Here is a 16,193-nt window from a genome sequence, read left to right as displayed (position 1 = left end):
ATGACTTTTTTATTTATTTTGTTTATTGGTGGCCTGGATGAAAATTAGATAAAAAGTTTCTGTTCAAAAAAACAGATTCCTAACTGTTTACTCACCTGATTTACTCACTGTCAGAGCTCCACCACCCTATGCCTGCCATAACGTTACCTTCTTAGATTTTTTTCTTACTTTAGTTTCACTGTCCACTTCTTATAAAGTAAGGCCAGGATTTTCTGGGCCCGTTGGTATTGGGTACCATGGTGGGTGTGGGATGGGGATGCGACAATATGGCGAGAAGGCCAAAAATCAGTTTCGTGCCATCGTGAAACCAGTTTGTGATCGTCCACTCCAGCTGTCAATGGGCGGGGAGTGTTTCCCACTGCCACACACGGGGAGCCTAATTTCAATACTTTAGCATCTCATTATAAGCCGTGCTCGCCGGAATCATCCCCTCACACTGGATCATCTGGGCACACGTCGACATGTTTCAAAACTATACATAAGCGACATGCACCTGGCGAGCTGCACTTCGCTTGGAACTTCGAGGTTTGTTTGCCTACTTTGCTTCGATCAGCACTTGCAGTCATCAGTGCCAGGCTTCACAGGCAACGCCACATCACTTTTATGGGGCTCATGGGCAGGTCTCTACCTACCAGACCAGCCGTAATGTGGCAGGGGGCTTTTCAATGGCTGCAGGGCTAGGGCTTGCTTGGGGAAGGGAAAGAAGTGGCCTCAGGCAAGGGAAGAGGTTGCAGGACAACAGCTGTACTGGGGAAGGAGCGCATTAGAGGGTATGCCTGGAGGTACATGTTGATCTTTGCAAGTGGCCTCAGGATGGTGAGGGCTGAGGAGGCAGTCTCCAGAGGAGATGAGGCCAGATAGAGATTTGAGGGCCTGTGTGAGTGAGTGGTGATGTCCATTGAGCTGGCAGTGAGTGAGATGCCAGCGAATGTGTGATGGCCTTGTGAGTGCGTGAATTTAGAGAGATGAGATGGTTGCCTTTCTCTGGCAGCACAGATGAGATCGTTCATCCTCTTTCTGCACTGGATGGCCAACATCTTGTGTGCAGCATTGCCACTGACCACCTCTGCCGCCGACTCCCAAGCTGGAGTGGTGAGACTGATGGGCCTCATGCAGCCAGAACGGGGGCAGAGGACATCGCATTTGGCTCCATGGCATCCAGAAGGCATCCCAGGGATGTGTCACTGAATTGGGGAGCTGCACTCTTCTTGGCTTTTGGGGCCATGTCTTCACCGGAGCAGCCCTGGGCTGCAAGCATTGAGAAGCATGCACATGGCTGCAGTTTAAATACGGCGCCAGGCGTGAGGAAGCAGTGAGGTAATATCATGGCAGGCAAATTGGCGGCCACCTGCCAGTGAGACGGTGTGTTTCCTGTGGCTGCATAACTAATGAGGCGGGAATGGGACAATACAGCTCAAAAACCCACCATTGCGGCCAGCTGGTAAAAAGACATTTCTCCCGCTCATAACCGCACTTTGTGCAAATCTGGGATGATTCTGCCCTAAGTTTTCTTTCTGCACCGGTTCTTATGTCACTCTTTCATTTTCTGCTTTATCCCAGGTCCACTCTCACCACTGATTTTTTTTTTATCATTTCTACTTTTGCATCAATTTGACCAGAACTTTGGGCAGTGTTGTGCGGATGACCATGAGTTTAGCTCAACCTTATTTGATTTTGGATCCTTCCAACACAGCAATGAGGAGAAGCTTTCATCTGATCAGCCTGGCCTCAGCTTGGACCTGGAACCAAGAGTTTAAGGAGCACTATTCCAAACCATTGCATCAATCAGTATCCTACTGTGGGTTAATTTAATAAAGAGCTTATGCACAGTTGTGAAACACGTCAACGCGCAAGCACACCAAGGTGCCAGGATGATCCAGCTGGGGGGATAATTCCGGCGAGCAGGGCTTATAATTATATGCAGATGTATTAAACTGACGTTCCTGACTTGCGGTGGTGGGAAAGGCCATTGATGGGTGGAGTGGACGATTGCAAACTGGTTTCATGACGGCATGAAACCGATTTTTGGCCTTTTTGCCATATTGTCCGCTCACGCCCACCATGACGCCTGATGCCAACGGGGCCAGAAAATTATGGCCCAGGTTTGAATGGGTAATATAAGAATTTAATGTCCAATTGGAGAAAATGTTGATGATAAACCTCCCAACATAAAGAATCAACTTGCTGGGTTGGGAAAATTAGGGCATGGCCACTTTACACTGGAGTGTGAAAACAAATGCTGCCATCATGCAAATCAATATATAATTCATATTCAAAAGAAAGAATTTGCATTTATATAGCACCCTTTATGACTTTAGGATGCCCCTAAGTGTTTTGTAACCAATGAAAAACTTTTGAAATATGGTTACTGTCATAGTACAGGAAACCCAGCAACCAAATTGCAAAAGGCAAGCTCCCACAAGCTGCAAAGAGATAACAGCCAGATAAGCTGTTTTAGTAATGGTTTAGGGATAAATATTGTTCAGCTGAGTGAGATCAGCTGGGGCTAGCGTTCAGATAATCATTGCAGAATCAGTGTGTAAATGTAGGCAAACTGGTATTCAAAATAAATTGGCAGGCATATGGTAATAAACACACTCAGTTTGGTGTATATGCAAGAAATTTCACATAGTTAGAATTACAAATGGAAAATAATGCAAATACTTTATGATTAAAGGTCATCAAACTATGATCTATTAAAGTATGCTGTGACAAGTGTGCTACAACAACTAACGATTGCTATATCTGAGATATAAGAGCTTGAGACTCTATTTGGTAAAAGAAAAGTTCAATTTCCCCAGCAGTGAAATAGCCCATCTCACCTTCATGTGATTAGCACAAAACACAGAGATCTGTCCTCATGTCCAGGAAGGAAGAACAATGGTTAAGTCATTTTATACAGCTCTGTGTGTTTCAGTGAGTTTATGCAGCTCTATGTGTTTCAGTGAGTTTATACAGCCCTGGGTGTTTCAGTGGGTTTATACAGCTCTGTGCGTTTCAATGAGTTTATACAGCTCAGTGTGTTTAAACGAGTTTATACAGCTCTGTGTGTTTCGGTGAGTTTATACAGCTCTCTGTGTTTCGGTGAGTTTATACAGCTCAGTGTGTTTCAGTGAGTTTATACAGCTTTGTGTGTTTCAGTGGGTTTATACAGTTTGTGTATTTCATGGTGGTTTATACAGCTCTGTGTGTTTCAGTGAGTTTACACAGTTCTCTGCGTTTCAGTGAGTTTATACAGCTCTGTGTATTTTGGTGAGTTTATGCAGCTCCTTGTATTTCAGTGAGTTTATATAGCTGTGTGTGATTTGGTGAGTTTATACAGCTCTGTGTGATTTGGTGAATTTATACAGCTCTGTGTGTTTTGGTGAGATAATACAGCACTGTGTGTTTTGGTGAGTTTATACAGCTCTGTGTGTTTCAGTGAGTTTATACAGCTCTGTGTGTTTCAGTGAGTTTATACAGCTCTATGTGTTTCAGTGAGTTTAAACAGCTCTCTGTGTTTCAGTGAGTTAATACAGCTGTGTGTGTTTAAGTGAGTTTATATAGCCGTGTGTATTTCAATGAGTTTATTCTGCTCTGTGTGCATCATTGAGTTTATACAGCTCTGTGTGGTTCATTGAGTTTATACAGCTCGGTGTGTTTTGGTGAGTTTATACAGCTCTATGTGTTTCAGTGAGTTTATACAGCTGTGTGTGTTTCGGTGAGTTTATACAGCTCTGTGTGTTTTGGTGAGTTTATACAGCTCTATGTGTTTCAGTGAGTTTATACAGCTGTGTGTGTTTCGGTGAGTTTATACAGCTCTGTGTGTTTTGGTGAGTTTATACAGCTCTGTGTGTTTCGGTGAGTTTATACAGCTTTGTGTGTTTCAGTGACTTTATACAGCTGTGTGTGTTTCAGTGAGTTTATACAGCTTTGTGTGTTTCAGTGAGTTTATACAGCTGTGTGTGTTTCAGTGAGTTTATATAGCCGTGTGTGTTTGTGAGTTTATCCAGCTGTGTGTGTTTCATTGTGTTTATACAGCTCTGTGTGTTTCAGTGAGTTTATACAGCTTAGTGTGTTTCAGTGAGTTTATACAGCTTTGTGTGCTTCAGTGATTTTATACAGCTCTGTGTGTTTCAGTGAGTTTATACAGTCTGTGTGTTTCAGTGAGTTTATACAGTCTGTGTGTTTCAGTGAGTTTATACAGCTCTGTGTGTTTCGGTGAGTTTATACAGTCTGTGTGTTTCAGTGAGTTTGTACAGCTGTGTGTGTTTCAGTGAGTTTATACAGCTCTGGTGTTTCAGTGAGGTTATATAGCCCTGTTTGTTTCATTGAGTTTATACAACTCTGTGTGTTTCAGTGAGTTTATTCAGCTTTGTGTGTTTCAGTGCATTTATTCAGCTTTGTGTGTTTCAGTGCGTTTATACAGCTCTGTGTGTTTCAGTGAGTTTATACAGCTTTGTGTGTTTCAGTGTGTTTATACAGTCTGTGTATTTCATGGTGGTTTATACAGCTCTGTGTGTTTCAGTGAGTTTACACAGCTCTTTGCGTTTCAGTGAGTTTATACAGCTCTGTGTGTTTTGGTGAGTTTATGCAGCTCTGTGTATTTCAGTGAGTTAATATAGCCGTGTGTGATTTGGTGAGTTTATACAGCTCTGTGTGATTTGGTGAGTTTATACAGCTCTGTGTGATTTGGTGAATTTATACAGCTCTATGTGTTTTGGTGAGATAATACAGCACTGTGTGTTTTGGTGAGATAATACAGCACTGTGTGTTTTGGTGAGATAATACAGCACTGTGTGTTTTGGTGAGATAATACAGCACTGTGTGTTTTGGTGAGTTTATACAGCTCTGTGTGTTTCGGTGAGTTTACACAGCTCTGTGTGTTTCGGTGAGTTTACACAGCTCTGTGTGTTTAAGTGAGTTTATATAGCCGTGTGTGTTTCAGTGAGTTTATACAGCTCTGTGTGCTTCAATGAATTTATAAAGCTCTGTGTGCTTCAGTGAGTTCATACAGCTGTGTGTGTTTCAGTGAGTTAATACAGCTGTGTGTGTTTAAGTGAGTTTATATAGCCTTGTGTATTTCAATGAGTTTATACAGCTCTGTGTGCATCATTGAGTTTATACAGCTTTCTGTGGTTCATTGAGTTTATACAGCTCTGTGTGTTTTGGTGAGTTTATACAGCTCTATGTGTTTCGGTGAGTTTATACAGCTCTGTGTGTTTCGGTGAGTTTATACAGCTCTATGTGTTTCGGTGAGTTTATACAGCTCTATGTGTTTCGGTGAGTTTATACAGCTCTGTGTGTTTCGGTGAGTTTATACAGCTCTGTGTGTTTCGGTGAGTTTATACAGCTGAGTGTGTTTCAGTGCGTTTATACAGCTCTGTGTGTTTCAGTGAGTTTATACAGCTTTGTGTGTTTCAGTGAGTTTACACAGCTCTTTCCGTTTCAGTGAGTTTATACAGCTCTGTGTGTTTTGGTGAGTTTATGCAGCTCTGTTTATTTCAGTGAGTTTATATAGCCGTGTGTGTTTCAGTGAGTTTATACAGCTCTGTGTGATTTGGTGAGTTTATACAGCTCTGTTTGTTTTGGTGAGTTTATACAGCTCTGTGTGTTTTGGTGAGTTTATACAGCTCTGTGTGTTTTGGTGAGTTTATACAGCTCTGTGTGTTTTGGTGAGTTTATACAGCTCTGTGTGTTTTGGTGAGTTTATACAGCTCTGTGTGTTTCGGTGAGTTTATACAGCTGTGTGTGTTTCAGTGAGTTTACACAGCTCTTTGCGTTTCAGTGAGTTTATACAGCTCTGTGTGTTTTGGTGAGTTTATGCAGCTCTGTGTATTTCAGTGAGTTTATATAGCCGTGTGTGATTTGGTGAGTTTATACAGCTCTGTGTGATTTGGTGAGTTTATTCAGCTCTGTGTGATTTGGTGAGTTTATACAGCTCTGTCTGATTTGGTGAGTTTATACAGCTCTGTGTGTTTTGGTGAGATAATACAGCACTGTGTGTTTTGGTGAGATAATACAGCACTGTGTGTTTTGGTGAGCTAATACAGCACTGTGTGTTTTGGTGAGTTTATACAGCTCTGTGTGTTTCAGTGAGTTTATACAGCTCTGTGTGTTTCGGTGAGTTTACACAGCTCTGTGTGTTTAAGTGAGTTTATATAGCCGTGTGTGTTTCAGTGAGTTTATACAGCTCTGTGTGCTTCAATGAGTTTATAAAGCTCTGTGTGCTTCAGTGAGTTTATAAAGCTCTGTGTGCTTCAGTGAGTTTATACAGCTGTGTGCGTTTCAGTGAGTTAATACAGCTGTGTGTGTTTAAGTGAGTTTATATAGCCTTGTGTATTTCAATGAGTTTAAACAGCTCTGTGTGCATCATTGAGTTTATACAGCTCTGTGTGGTTCATTGAGTTTATACAGCTCTGTGTGTTTTGGTGAGTTTATACAGCTCTATGTGTTTCGGTGAGTTTATACAGCTCTGTGTTTTTCGGTGATTTTATACAGCTCTGTGTGTTTCGGTGAGTTTATACAGCTCTGTGTGTTTCGGTGAGTTTATACAGCTCTGTGTGTTTCGGTGAGTTTATACAGCTCTGTGTGTTTCGGTGAGTTTATACAGCTCTGTTTGTTTCGGTGAGTTTATACAGCTCTGTGTGTTTCAGTGCGTTTATACAGCTTTGTGTGTTTCAGTGCGTTTATACAGCTCTGTGTGTTTCAGTGAGTTTATACAGCTTTGTGTGTTCCAGTGGGTTTACACAGCTCTGTGCATTTCAGGGTGGTTTATACAGCTCTGTGTGTTTCAGTGAGTTTACACAGCTCTTTCCGTTTCAGTGAGTTTATACAGCTCTGTGTGTTTTGGTGAGTATATGCAGCTCTGTGTATTTCAGTGAGTTTATGCAGCTCTGTGTATTTCAGTGAGTTTATATAGCTCTGTGTGTTTTGGTGAGTTTATACAGCTCTGTGTGTTTTGGTGAGTTTATACAGCTCTGTGTGTTTCGGTGAGTTTATACAGCTCTGTGTGTTTTGGTGAGTTTATACAGCTCTTTGCGTTTCAGTGAGTTTATACAGCTCTGTGTGTTTTGGTGAGTTTATGCAGCTCTGTGTATTTCAGTGAGTTTATATAGCCGTGTGTGATTTGGTGAGTTTATACAGCTCTGTGTGATTTGGTGAGTTTATTCAGCTCTGTCTGATTTGGTGAGTTTATACAGCTCTGTCTGATTTGGTGAGTTTATACAGCTCTGTGTGTTTTGGTGAGATAATACAGCACTGTGTGTTTCAGTGAGTTTATACAGCTTTGTGTGTTTCAGTGATTTTATACAGCTGTGTGTGTTTCAGTGAGTTTATATAGCCATGTGTGTTTGTGAGTTTATACAGCTGTGTGTGTTTCAGTGAGTTTATACAGCTCTGTGTGTTTTAGTGAGTTTATACAGCTCTGTGTGTTTTGGTGAGTTTATACAGCTCTGTGTGTTTCAGTAAGTTTATAGAGCTTTGTGTGTTTCAGTGAGTTTATACAGCTCTGTGCGTATCAGTGAGTTTATACAGCTCTGTGCGTATCAGTGAGTTTATACAGCTCTGTGTGTTTCAGTGTGTTTCAACAGCTCTGTGTGTTTCATTGAGTTCATACAGTCTGTGTGTTTCAGTGAGTTTATACAGCTCTGTGCGCTTCATTGAGTTTATACAGCTCTGTGTACTTCATTGAGTTTATACAGCTCTGTGTGTTTCAGAGAGTTTCTCCTGCTCTATGTGTTTCAGTGAGTTTATACAGCTTTGTGTGGTTCAGTGAGTTTATACAGCTCTGTGTGTTTCAGTGAGTTTATACAGCTCTGTGTGTTTCAGTGAGTTTATACAGCTCTGTGTGTTTCAGTGAGTTTATACAGTCTGTGTGTTTCAGTGAGTTGGTACAGCTGTGTGTGTTTCAGTGAGTTTATACAGCTCTGGTGTTTCAGTGAGGTTATGTAGAGGTGTTTGATTCAGTGAGTTTATACAGCTGTGTGTGTTTCGGTGAGTTTATACAGCTGTGTGTGTTTCAGTGAGTTTATACACCTTTGTGTGTTTCAGTGCGTTTATACAACAATGTGTGTTTCAGTGCGTTTATACAGCTTTGTGTGTTTCAGTGCGTTTATACAGCTTTGTGTGTTTCAGTGAGTTTATACAGCTTTGTGTGTTTCAGTGAATTTACACAGCTCTTTGCGTTTCAGTGAGTTTATACAGCTCTGTGTGTTTCGGTGAGTTTATACAGCTCTGTGTGTTTCGGTGAGTTTATACAGCTCTGTGTGTTTCGGTGAGTTTATACAGCTCTGTGTGTTTCGTGAGTTTATACAGCTCTGTGTGTTTCGGTGAGTTTATACAGCTGTGTGTTTTTCAGTGCGTTTATACAGCTTTGTGTGTTTCAGTGCGTTTATACAGCTTTGTGTGTTTCAGTGCGTTTATACAGCTTTGTGTGTTTCAGTGCGTTTATACAGCTTTGTGTGTTTCAGTGCGTTTATACAGCTCTGTATGTTTCAGTGAGTTGATACAGCTTTGTGTGTTTCAGTGGGTTTACAAAGCTCTGTGCATTTCAGGGTGGTTTATACAGCTCTGTGTGTTTCAGTGAGTTTACACAGCTCTTTGCTTTTCAGTGAGTTTATACAGCTCTGTGTGTTTTGGTGAGTTTATGCAGCTCTGTGTATTTCAGTGAGTTTATATAGCCGTGTGTGTTTCAGTGAGTTTATACAGCTCTGTGTGATTTGGTGAGTTTATACAGCTGTGTGTGTTTCAGGGCGTTTATACAGCTTTGTGTGTTTCAGGGCGTTTATACAGCTTTGTGTGTTTCAGTGCGTTTATACAGCTCTGTATGTTTCAGTGAGTTGATACAGCTTTGTGTGTTTCAGTGGGTTTATGCAACTGTATGTGTTTCAGTGAGTTTATACAGCGCTGTGTGTTTCAGTGAGTTAATACAGCTGTGTGTCTTTAAGTGAGTTTATATAGCCGTGTGTATTTCAATGAGTTTATTCTGCTCTGTGTGCAACATTGAGTTTATACAGCTCTGTGTGGTTCATTGAGTTTATACAGCTCTGTGTGTTTTGGTCAGTTTATACAGCACTGTGTGTTTGGGTGAGTTTATACAGCTTTGTGTGTTTGGGTGAATTTATACAGCTTTGTGTGTTTGGGTGAGTTTATACAGCTGTGTGTGTTTCAGAGAGTTTATACAGCTGTGTGTGTTTCGGTGAGTTTATACAGCTGTGTGTGTTTCGGTGAGTTTATACAGCTGTGTGTGTTTCGGTGAGTTTATACAGCTGTGTGTGTTTCAGTGCGTTTATACAGCTTTGTGTGTTTCAGTGCGTTTATACAGCTCTGTATGTTTCAGTGAGTTGATACAGCTTTGTGTGTTTCAGTGGGTTTACAAAGCTCTGTGCATTTCAGGGTGGTTTATACAGCTCTGTGTGTTTCAGTGAGTTTACACAGCTCTTTGCTTTTCAGTGAGTTTATACAGCTCTGTGTGTTTTGGTGAGTTTATGCAGCTCTGTGTATTTCAGTGAGTTTATATAGCCGTGTGTGTTTCAGTGAGTTTATACAGCTCTGTGTGATTTGGTGAGTTTATACAGCTGTGTGTGTTTCAGGGCGTTTATACAGCTTTGTGTGTTTCAGTGCGTTTATACAGCTCTGTATGTTTCAGTGAGTTGATACAGCTTTGTGTGTTTCAGTGGGTTTACAAAGCTCTGTGCATTTCATGGTGGTTTATACAGCTCTGTGTGTTTCAGTGAGTTTACACAGCTCTTTGCTTTTCAGTGAGTTTATACAGCTCTGTGTGTTTTGGTGAGTTTATGCAGCTCTGTGTATTTCAGTGAGTTTATATAGCCGTGTGTGTTTCAGTGAGTTTATACAGCTCTGTGTGATTTGGTGAGTTTATACAGCTCTGTGTGTTTCAGTGAGTTTTTATACAGCTCTGTGTGTTTTGGTTAATTTATACAGCTCTGTGTGTTTTGGTGAGTTTATACAGCTCTGTGTGTTTCAGTGAGATTATGCAACTGTATGTGTTTCAGTGAGTTTATACAGCGCTGTGTGTTTCAGTGAGTTAATACAGCTGTGTGTGTTTAAGTGAGTTTATATAGCCGTGTGTATTTCAATGAGTTTATTCTGCTCTGTGTGCATCATTGAGTTTATACAGCTCTGTGTGGTTCATTGAGTTTATACAGCTCTGTGTGTTTTGGTCAGTTTATACAGCACTGTGTGTTTGGGTGAGTTTATACAGCTTTGTGTGTTTGGGTGAGTTTATACAGCTTTGTGTGTTTGGGTGAGTTTATACAGCTTTGTGTGTTTGGGTGAATTTATACAGCTTTGTGTGTTTGGGTGAGTTTATACAGCTCTGTGTGTTTCAGAGAGTTTATACAGCTCTGTGTGTTTCCGTGAGTTTATACAGCTATGTGTGTTTCGGTGAGTTTATGCAGCTCTGTGTGTTTCAGTGAGTTTTTACAGCTCTGTGTGTTTTAGTGAGTTTATATTGCTCTGTGTGTTTGTGAGTTTATACAGCTGTGTGTGTTTCATTGATTTATACAGCTCTGTGTGTTTCAGTGAGTTTATGCAGCTCTATGTGTTTCAGTGAGTTTATACAGCGCTGTGTGTTTCAGTGAGTTTATACAGCGCTGTGTGTTTCAGTGAGTTAATACAGCTGTGTGTGTTTAAGTGACTTTATATAGCTGTGTGTGTTTAAGTGACTTCATATAGCCGTGTGTGTTTCAGTGAGTTTATACAGCTCTGTGCGCTTCATTGAGTTTATACAGCTCTGTGTGGTTCATTGAGTTTATACAGCTCTTTGTGTTTTGGTGAGTTTATACAGCTCTTTGTGTTTCGGTGAGTTTATACAGCTCTGTGTGTTTCGGTGAGTTTATACAACACTGTGTGTTTCGGTGAGTTTATACAGCACTGTGTGTTTCGGTGAGTTTAAACAGCTCTGTGTGTTTCGGTGAGTTTAAACAGCTCTGTGTGTTTCAGTGATTATATATAGCCGTGTGTGTTTCAGTGAGTTTATACAGCTCTGTGTGATTTGGTGAGTTTATACAGCTCTGTGTGTTTCAGTGAGTTTGCACAGCTCTTTGCGTTTCAGTGAGTTTATACAGCTCTGTGCGTTTTGGTGAGTTTATGTAGCTCTGTGTATTTCAGTGAGTTTATATAGCCGTGTGTGTTTCAGTGAGTTTATACAGCTCTGTGTGATTTGGTGAGTTTATACAGCTCTGTGTGTTTTGGTGAGTTTATACAGCTCTGTGTGTTTTGGTGAGTTTATACAGCTCTGTGTGTTTTGGTGAGTTTATACAGCTCTGTGTGATTTGGTGAGTTTATACAGCTCTGTGTGTTTTGGTGAGTTTATACAGCTCTGTGTGTTTTGGTGAGTTTATACAGCTCTGTGTGATTTGGTGAGTTTATACAGCTCTGTGTGTTTTGGTGAGTTTATACAGCTCTGTGTGTTTTGGTGAGTTTATACAGCTCTGTGTGTTTTGGTGAGTTTATACAGCTCTGTGTGTTTTGGTGAGTTTATACAGCTCTGTGTGTTTTGGTGAGTTTATACAGCTCTGTGTGTTTTGGTGAGTTGATACAGCTCTGTGTGTTTTGGTGAGTTGATACAGCTCTGTGTGTTTTGGTGAGTTGATACAGCTCTGCTTGTTTCAGTGAGTTTATATAGCTGTGTGTGTTTCAGTGAGTTTATGCAGCTCTGTGTGCTTCATTGAGTTTATACAGCTCTGTGTGCTTCATTGAGTTTATACAGCTCTGTGTGCTTCATTGAGTTTATACAGCTCTGTGTGCTTCATTGAGTTTATACAGCTCTGTGTGCTTCATTGAGTTTATACAGCTCTGTGTGCTTCATTGAGTTTATACAGCTCTGTGTGCTTCATTGAGTTTATACAGCTCTGTGTGTTTCATTGAGTTTATACAGCTCTGTGTGCTTCATTGAGTTTATAAAGCTCTGTGCGTTTCAGTGAGTTAATACAGCTGTATGTGTTTCAATGGGTTTATACAGCTCTTTGTGTATTGGTGAGTTTATACAGCTCTTTGTGTTTTGGTGAGTTGAAACAGCTCTGTGTGTTTCAGTGAGATTATATAGCCCTGTTTGTTTCAGTGAGATTATATAGCCCTGTTTGTTTCAGTGAGATTATATAGCCCTGTTTGTTTCAGTGAGATTGTATAGCCCTGTTTGTTTCAGTGAGATTATATAGCCGTTTTTGTTTCAGTGAGTTTATACAGCTGTGTGTGTTTCATTGAGTTTATACAGCTCTGTTTGTTTTCGTGAGTTTGTACAGCTGTGTGTGTTTCAGTCCGTTTATACAGCTTTGTGTGTTTTGGTGAATTTATGCAGCTCTATGTATTTCAGTGAGTTTATATAGCCGTGTGTGTTTCAGTGAGTTTATACAGCTCTGCGTGTTTTGGTGAGTTTATACAGCTCTGTGTTTTTCAGTGAGTTTATACAGCTCTGTTGTTTTCAGTGAGTTTATACAGCTCTGTGTGTTTCGGTGAGTTTGTACAGCTCTGTGTTTTTCAGTGAGTTTGTACAGCTGTGTGTGTTTCAGTGAGTTTGTACAGCTCTGTGATGTTCAGTGAGTTTATACTGCTCTTGTGTTTCAGTGAGATTATATAGCCCTGTTTGTTTCAGTGAGATTATATAGCCGTTTTTGTTTCAGTGAGTTTATACAGCTGTGTGTGTTTCATTGAGTTTATACAGCTGTGTGTGTTTTCGTGAGTTTGTACAGCTGTGTGTGTTTTCGTGAGTTTGTACAGCTGTGTGTGTTTCGCTGAGTTTATACAGCTCTGTGTGTTATGGTGAGTTTATACAGCTGTGTGTGTTTCAGTCCCTTTATACAGCTTTGTGTGCTTCAGTGCGTTTATAGAGCTCTGTGTGTTTCAGTGAGTTTATACAGCTTTGTGTGTTTCATGGTGGTTAATACAGCTCTGTGTTTTTCAGTGATTTTACACAGCTGTTTGCGTTTCACTGAGTTTATACAGCTCTGTGTGTTTTGGTGAGTTTATACAGCTCTGTGTGTTTTGGTGAGTTTATGCAGCTCTGTGTGTTTTGGTGAGTTTATGCAGCTCTGTGTGTTTCATTGAGTTTATACAGCTCTGTGTGTTTTGGTGAGTTTATACAGCTCTGTGTGTTTCATTGAGTTTATACAGCTCTGTGTGTTTTGGTGAGTTTATGCAGCTCTGTGTATTTCAGTGAGTTTATATAGCCGTGTGTTTTTCAGTGAGTTTATATAGCCGTGTGTTTTTCAGTGAGTTTATACAGCTCTGCGTGTTTTGGTGAGTTTATACAGCTCTGTGTGTTTCGGTGAGTTTATACAGCTCTGTGTGTTTGTGAGTTTATACAGCTCTGTGTGTTTCATTGATTTATACAGCTCTGTGTGCTTCATTGAGTTGATACAGCTGTGTGTGCTTCATTGAGTTTATACAGCTCTGTGTGTTTCAGTGAGTTTATACAGCTCTGTGTGTTTCAGTGAGTTTATACAGCTCTGTGTGTTTCAGTGAGTTTATACAGCTCTGTGTGTTTCAGTGAGTTTATACAGCTCTGTGTGTTTCAGTGAGTTTATACAGCTCTGTGTGTTTCAGTGAGTTTATACAGCTCTGTGTGTTTCAGTGAGTTTATACAGCTCTGTGTGTTTCAGTGAGTTTATACAGCTCTGTGTGTTTCAGTGAGTTTATACAGCTCTGTGTGTTTCAGTGAGTTTATACAGCTCTGTGTGTTTGTGAGTTTATACAGCTGTGTGTGTTTCAGTGAGTTTATACAGCTCTGTGTGTTTCATTGATTGATACAGCTCTGTGTGCTTCATTGAATTGATACAGCTCTGTGTGCTTCATTGAGTTTATACAGCTCTGTGTGTTTCAGTGAGTTTATACAGCTTTGTGTGTTTCAGTGAGTTTATACAGCTCTGTGTGTTTCAGTCCCTTTATACAGCTTTGTGTGCTTCAGTGCGTTTATAGAGCTCTGTGTGTTTCAGTGAGTTGATACAGCTTTGTGTGTTTCATGGTGGTTAATACAGCTCTGTGTTTTTCAGTGATTTTACACAGCTGTTTGCGTTTCACTGAGTTTATACAGCTCTGTGTGTTTTGGTGAGTTTATGCAGCTCTGTGTATTTCAGTGAGTTTATATAGCCGTGTGTGTTTCAGTGAGTTTATACAGCTCTGCGTGTTTTGGTGAGTTTATACAGCTCTGTGTGTTTCATTGAGTTTATACAGCTCTGTGTGTTTTGGTGAGTTTATGCAGCTCTGTGTATTTCAGTGAGTTTATATAGCCGTGTGTGTTTCAGTGAGTTTATACAGCTCTGCGTGTTTTGGTGAGTTTATACAGCTCTGTGTGTTTCATTGAGTTTATACAGCTCTGTGTGTTTTGGTGAGTTTATGCAGCTCTGTGTGTTTCAGTGAGTTTATACAGCTCTGCGTGTTTTGGTGAGTTTATACAGCTCTGTGTGTTTCATTGAGTTTATACAGCTCTGTGTGTTTCGGTGAGTTTATACAGCTCTGTGTGTTTGTGAGTTTATACAGCTGTGTGTGTTTCATTGATTTATACAGCTCTGTGTGCTTCATTGAATTGATACAGCTGTGTGTGCTTCATTGAGTTTATACAGCTCTGTGTGTTTCCTTGAGTTTATACAGCTCTGTGTGTTTCAGTGAGTTTATACAGCTCTGTGTGTTTCAGTGAGTTTATACAGCTCTGTGTGTTTCAGTGAGTTTATACAGCTCTGTGTGTTTCAGTGAGTTTATACAGCTCTGTGTGTTTCAGTGAGTTTATACAGCTCTGTGTGTTTCAGTGAGTTTATACAGCTCTGTGTGTTTCAGTGAGTTTATACAGCTCTGTGTGTTTCAGTGAGTTTATACAGCTCTGTGTGTTTCAGTGAGTTTATACAGCTCTGTGTGTTTCAGTGAGTTTATACAGCTCTGTGTGTTTCAGTGAGTTTATACAGCTCTGTGTGTTTCAGTGAGTTTATACAGCTCTGTGTGTTTCAGTGAGTTTATACAGCTCTGTGTGTTTTAGTGAGTTTATACAGCTCTGTGTGTTTCAGTGAGTTTATACAGCTCTGTGTGTTTCAGTGAGTTTATATGGCTCTGTGTGTTTGTGAGTTTATACAGCTGTGTGTGTTTCATTGATTTATACAACTCTGTGTGCTTCATTGAATTGATACAGCTCTGTGTGCTTCATTGAATTGATACAGCTCTGTGTGCTTCATTGAGTTTATACAGCTCTGTGTGTTTCAGTGAGTTTATACAGCTTTGTGTGTTTCAGTGAGTTTATACAGCTCTGTGTGCTTCATTGAGTTTATAAAGCTGTGTGTGTTTCATTGAGTTTATACAGCTGTGTGTGTTTTAGTGAGTTTATACAGCTCTGTGTGTTTCAGTGAGTTTATATATCTCTGTGTGTTTGTGAGTTTATACAGCTCTGTGTGTTTCAGTGAGTTTATGCAGTCTGTGTGTTTCAGTGAGTTTATGCAGTCTGTGTGTTTCAGTGAGTTTATACAGCTCTGTGTGTTTCAGTGAGTTTATACAGCTCTGTGTGTTTCAGTGAGTTTATACAGCTCTGTGTGTTTCGGTGAGTTTATACAGCTCTGTGTGTTTCAGTCCGTTTATACAGCTTTGTGTGTTTCAGTCCGTTTATACAGCTTTGTGTGTTTCAGTCCTTTTATACAGCTTTGTGTGTTTCAGTGCGTTTATACAGCTTTGTGTGTTTCAGTGCGTTTATAGAGCTCTGTGTGTTTCAGTGAGTTTATAGAGCTTTGTGTGTTTCATGGTGGTTAATACAGCTCTGTGTTTTTCAGTGATTTTACAAAGCTCTTTGCGTTTCAGTGAGTTTATACTGCTCTGTGTGTTTTGGTGAATTTATGCAGCTCTATGTATTTCAGTGAGTTTATATAGCCGTGTGTGTTTCAGTGAGTTTATACAGCTCTGCGTGTTTTGGTGAGTTTATACAGCTCTGTGTGTTTCGGTGAGTTTATGCAGCTCTGTGTGTTTCGGTGAGTTTATACAGCTCTGTGTGTTTCAGTGAGTTTGTACAGCTCTGTGTGTTTCAGTGAGTTTGTACAGCTCTGTGTGTTTCGGTGAGTTTGTACAGCTCTGTGTGTTTCGGTGAGTTTGTACAGCTCTGTGTGTTTCGGTGAGTTTGTACAGCTCTGTGTGTTTCGGTGAGTTTGTACAGCTCTGTGTTTTTCAGTGAGTTTGTACAGCTGTGTGTGTTTCAGTGAGTTTGTACAGCTCTGTGATGTTCA

The sequence above is a fragment of the Carcharodon carcharias genome, chromosome 15 (genome assembly GCF_017639515.1).
Source record: "Carcharodon carcharias isolate sCarCar2 chromosome 15, sCarCar2.pri, whole genome shotgun sequence".
Taxonomy (NCBI): Eukaryota; Metazoa; Chordata; class Chondrichthyes; order Lamniformes; family Lamnidae; genus Carcharodon; species Carcharodon carcharias.
This window is presented reverse-complemented; position numbering follows the sequence as displayed.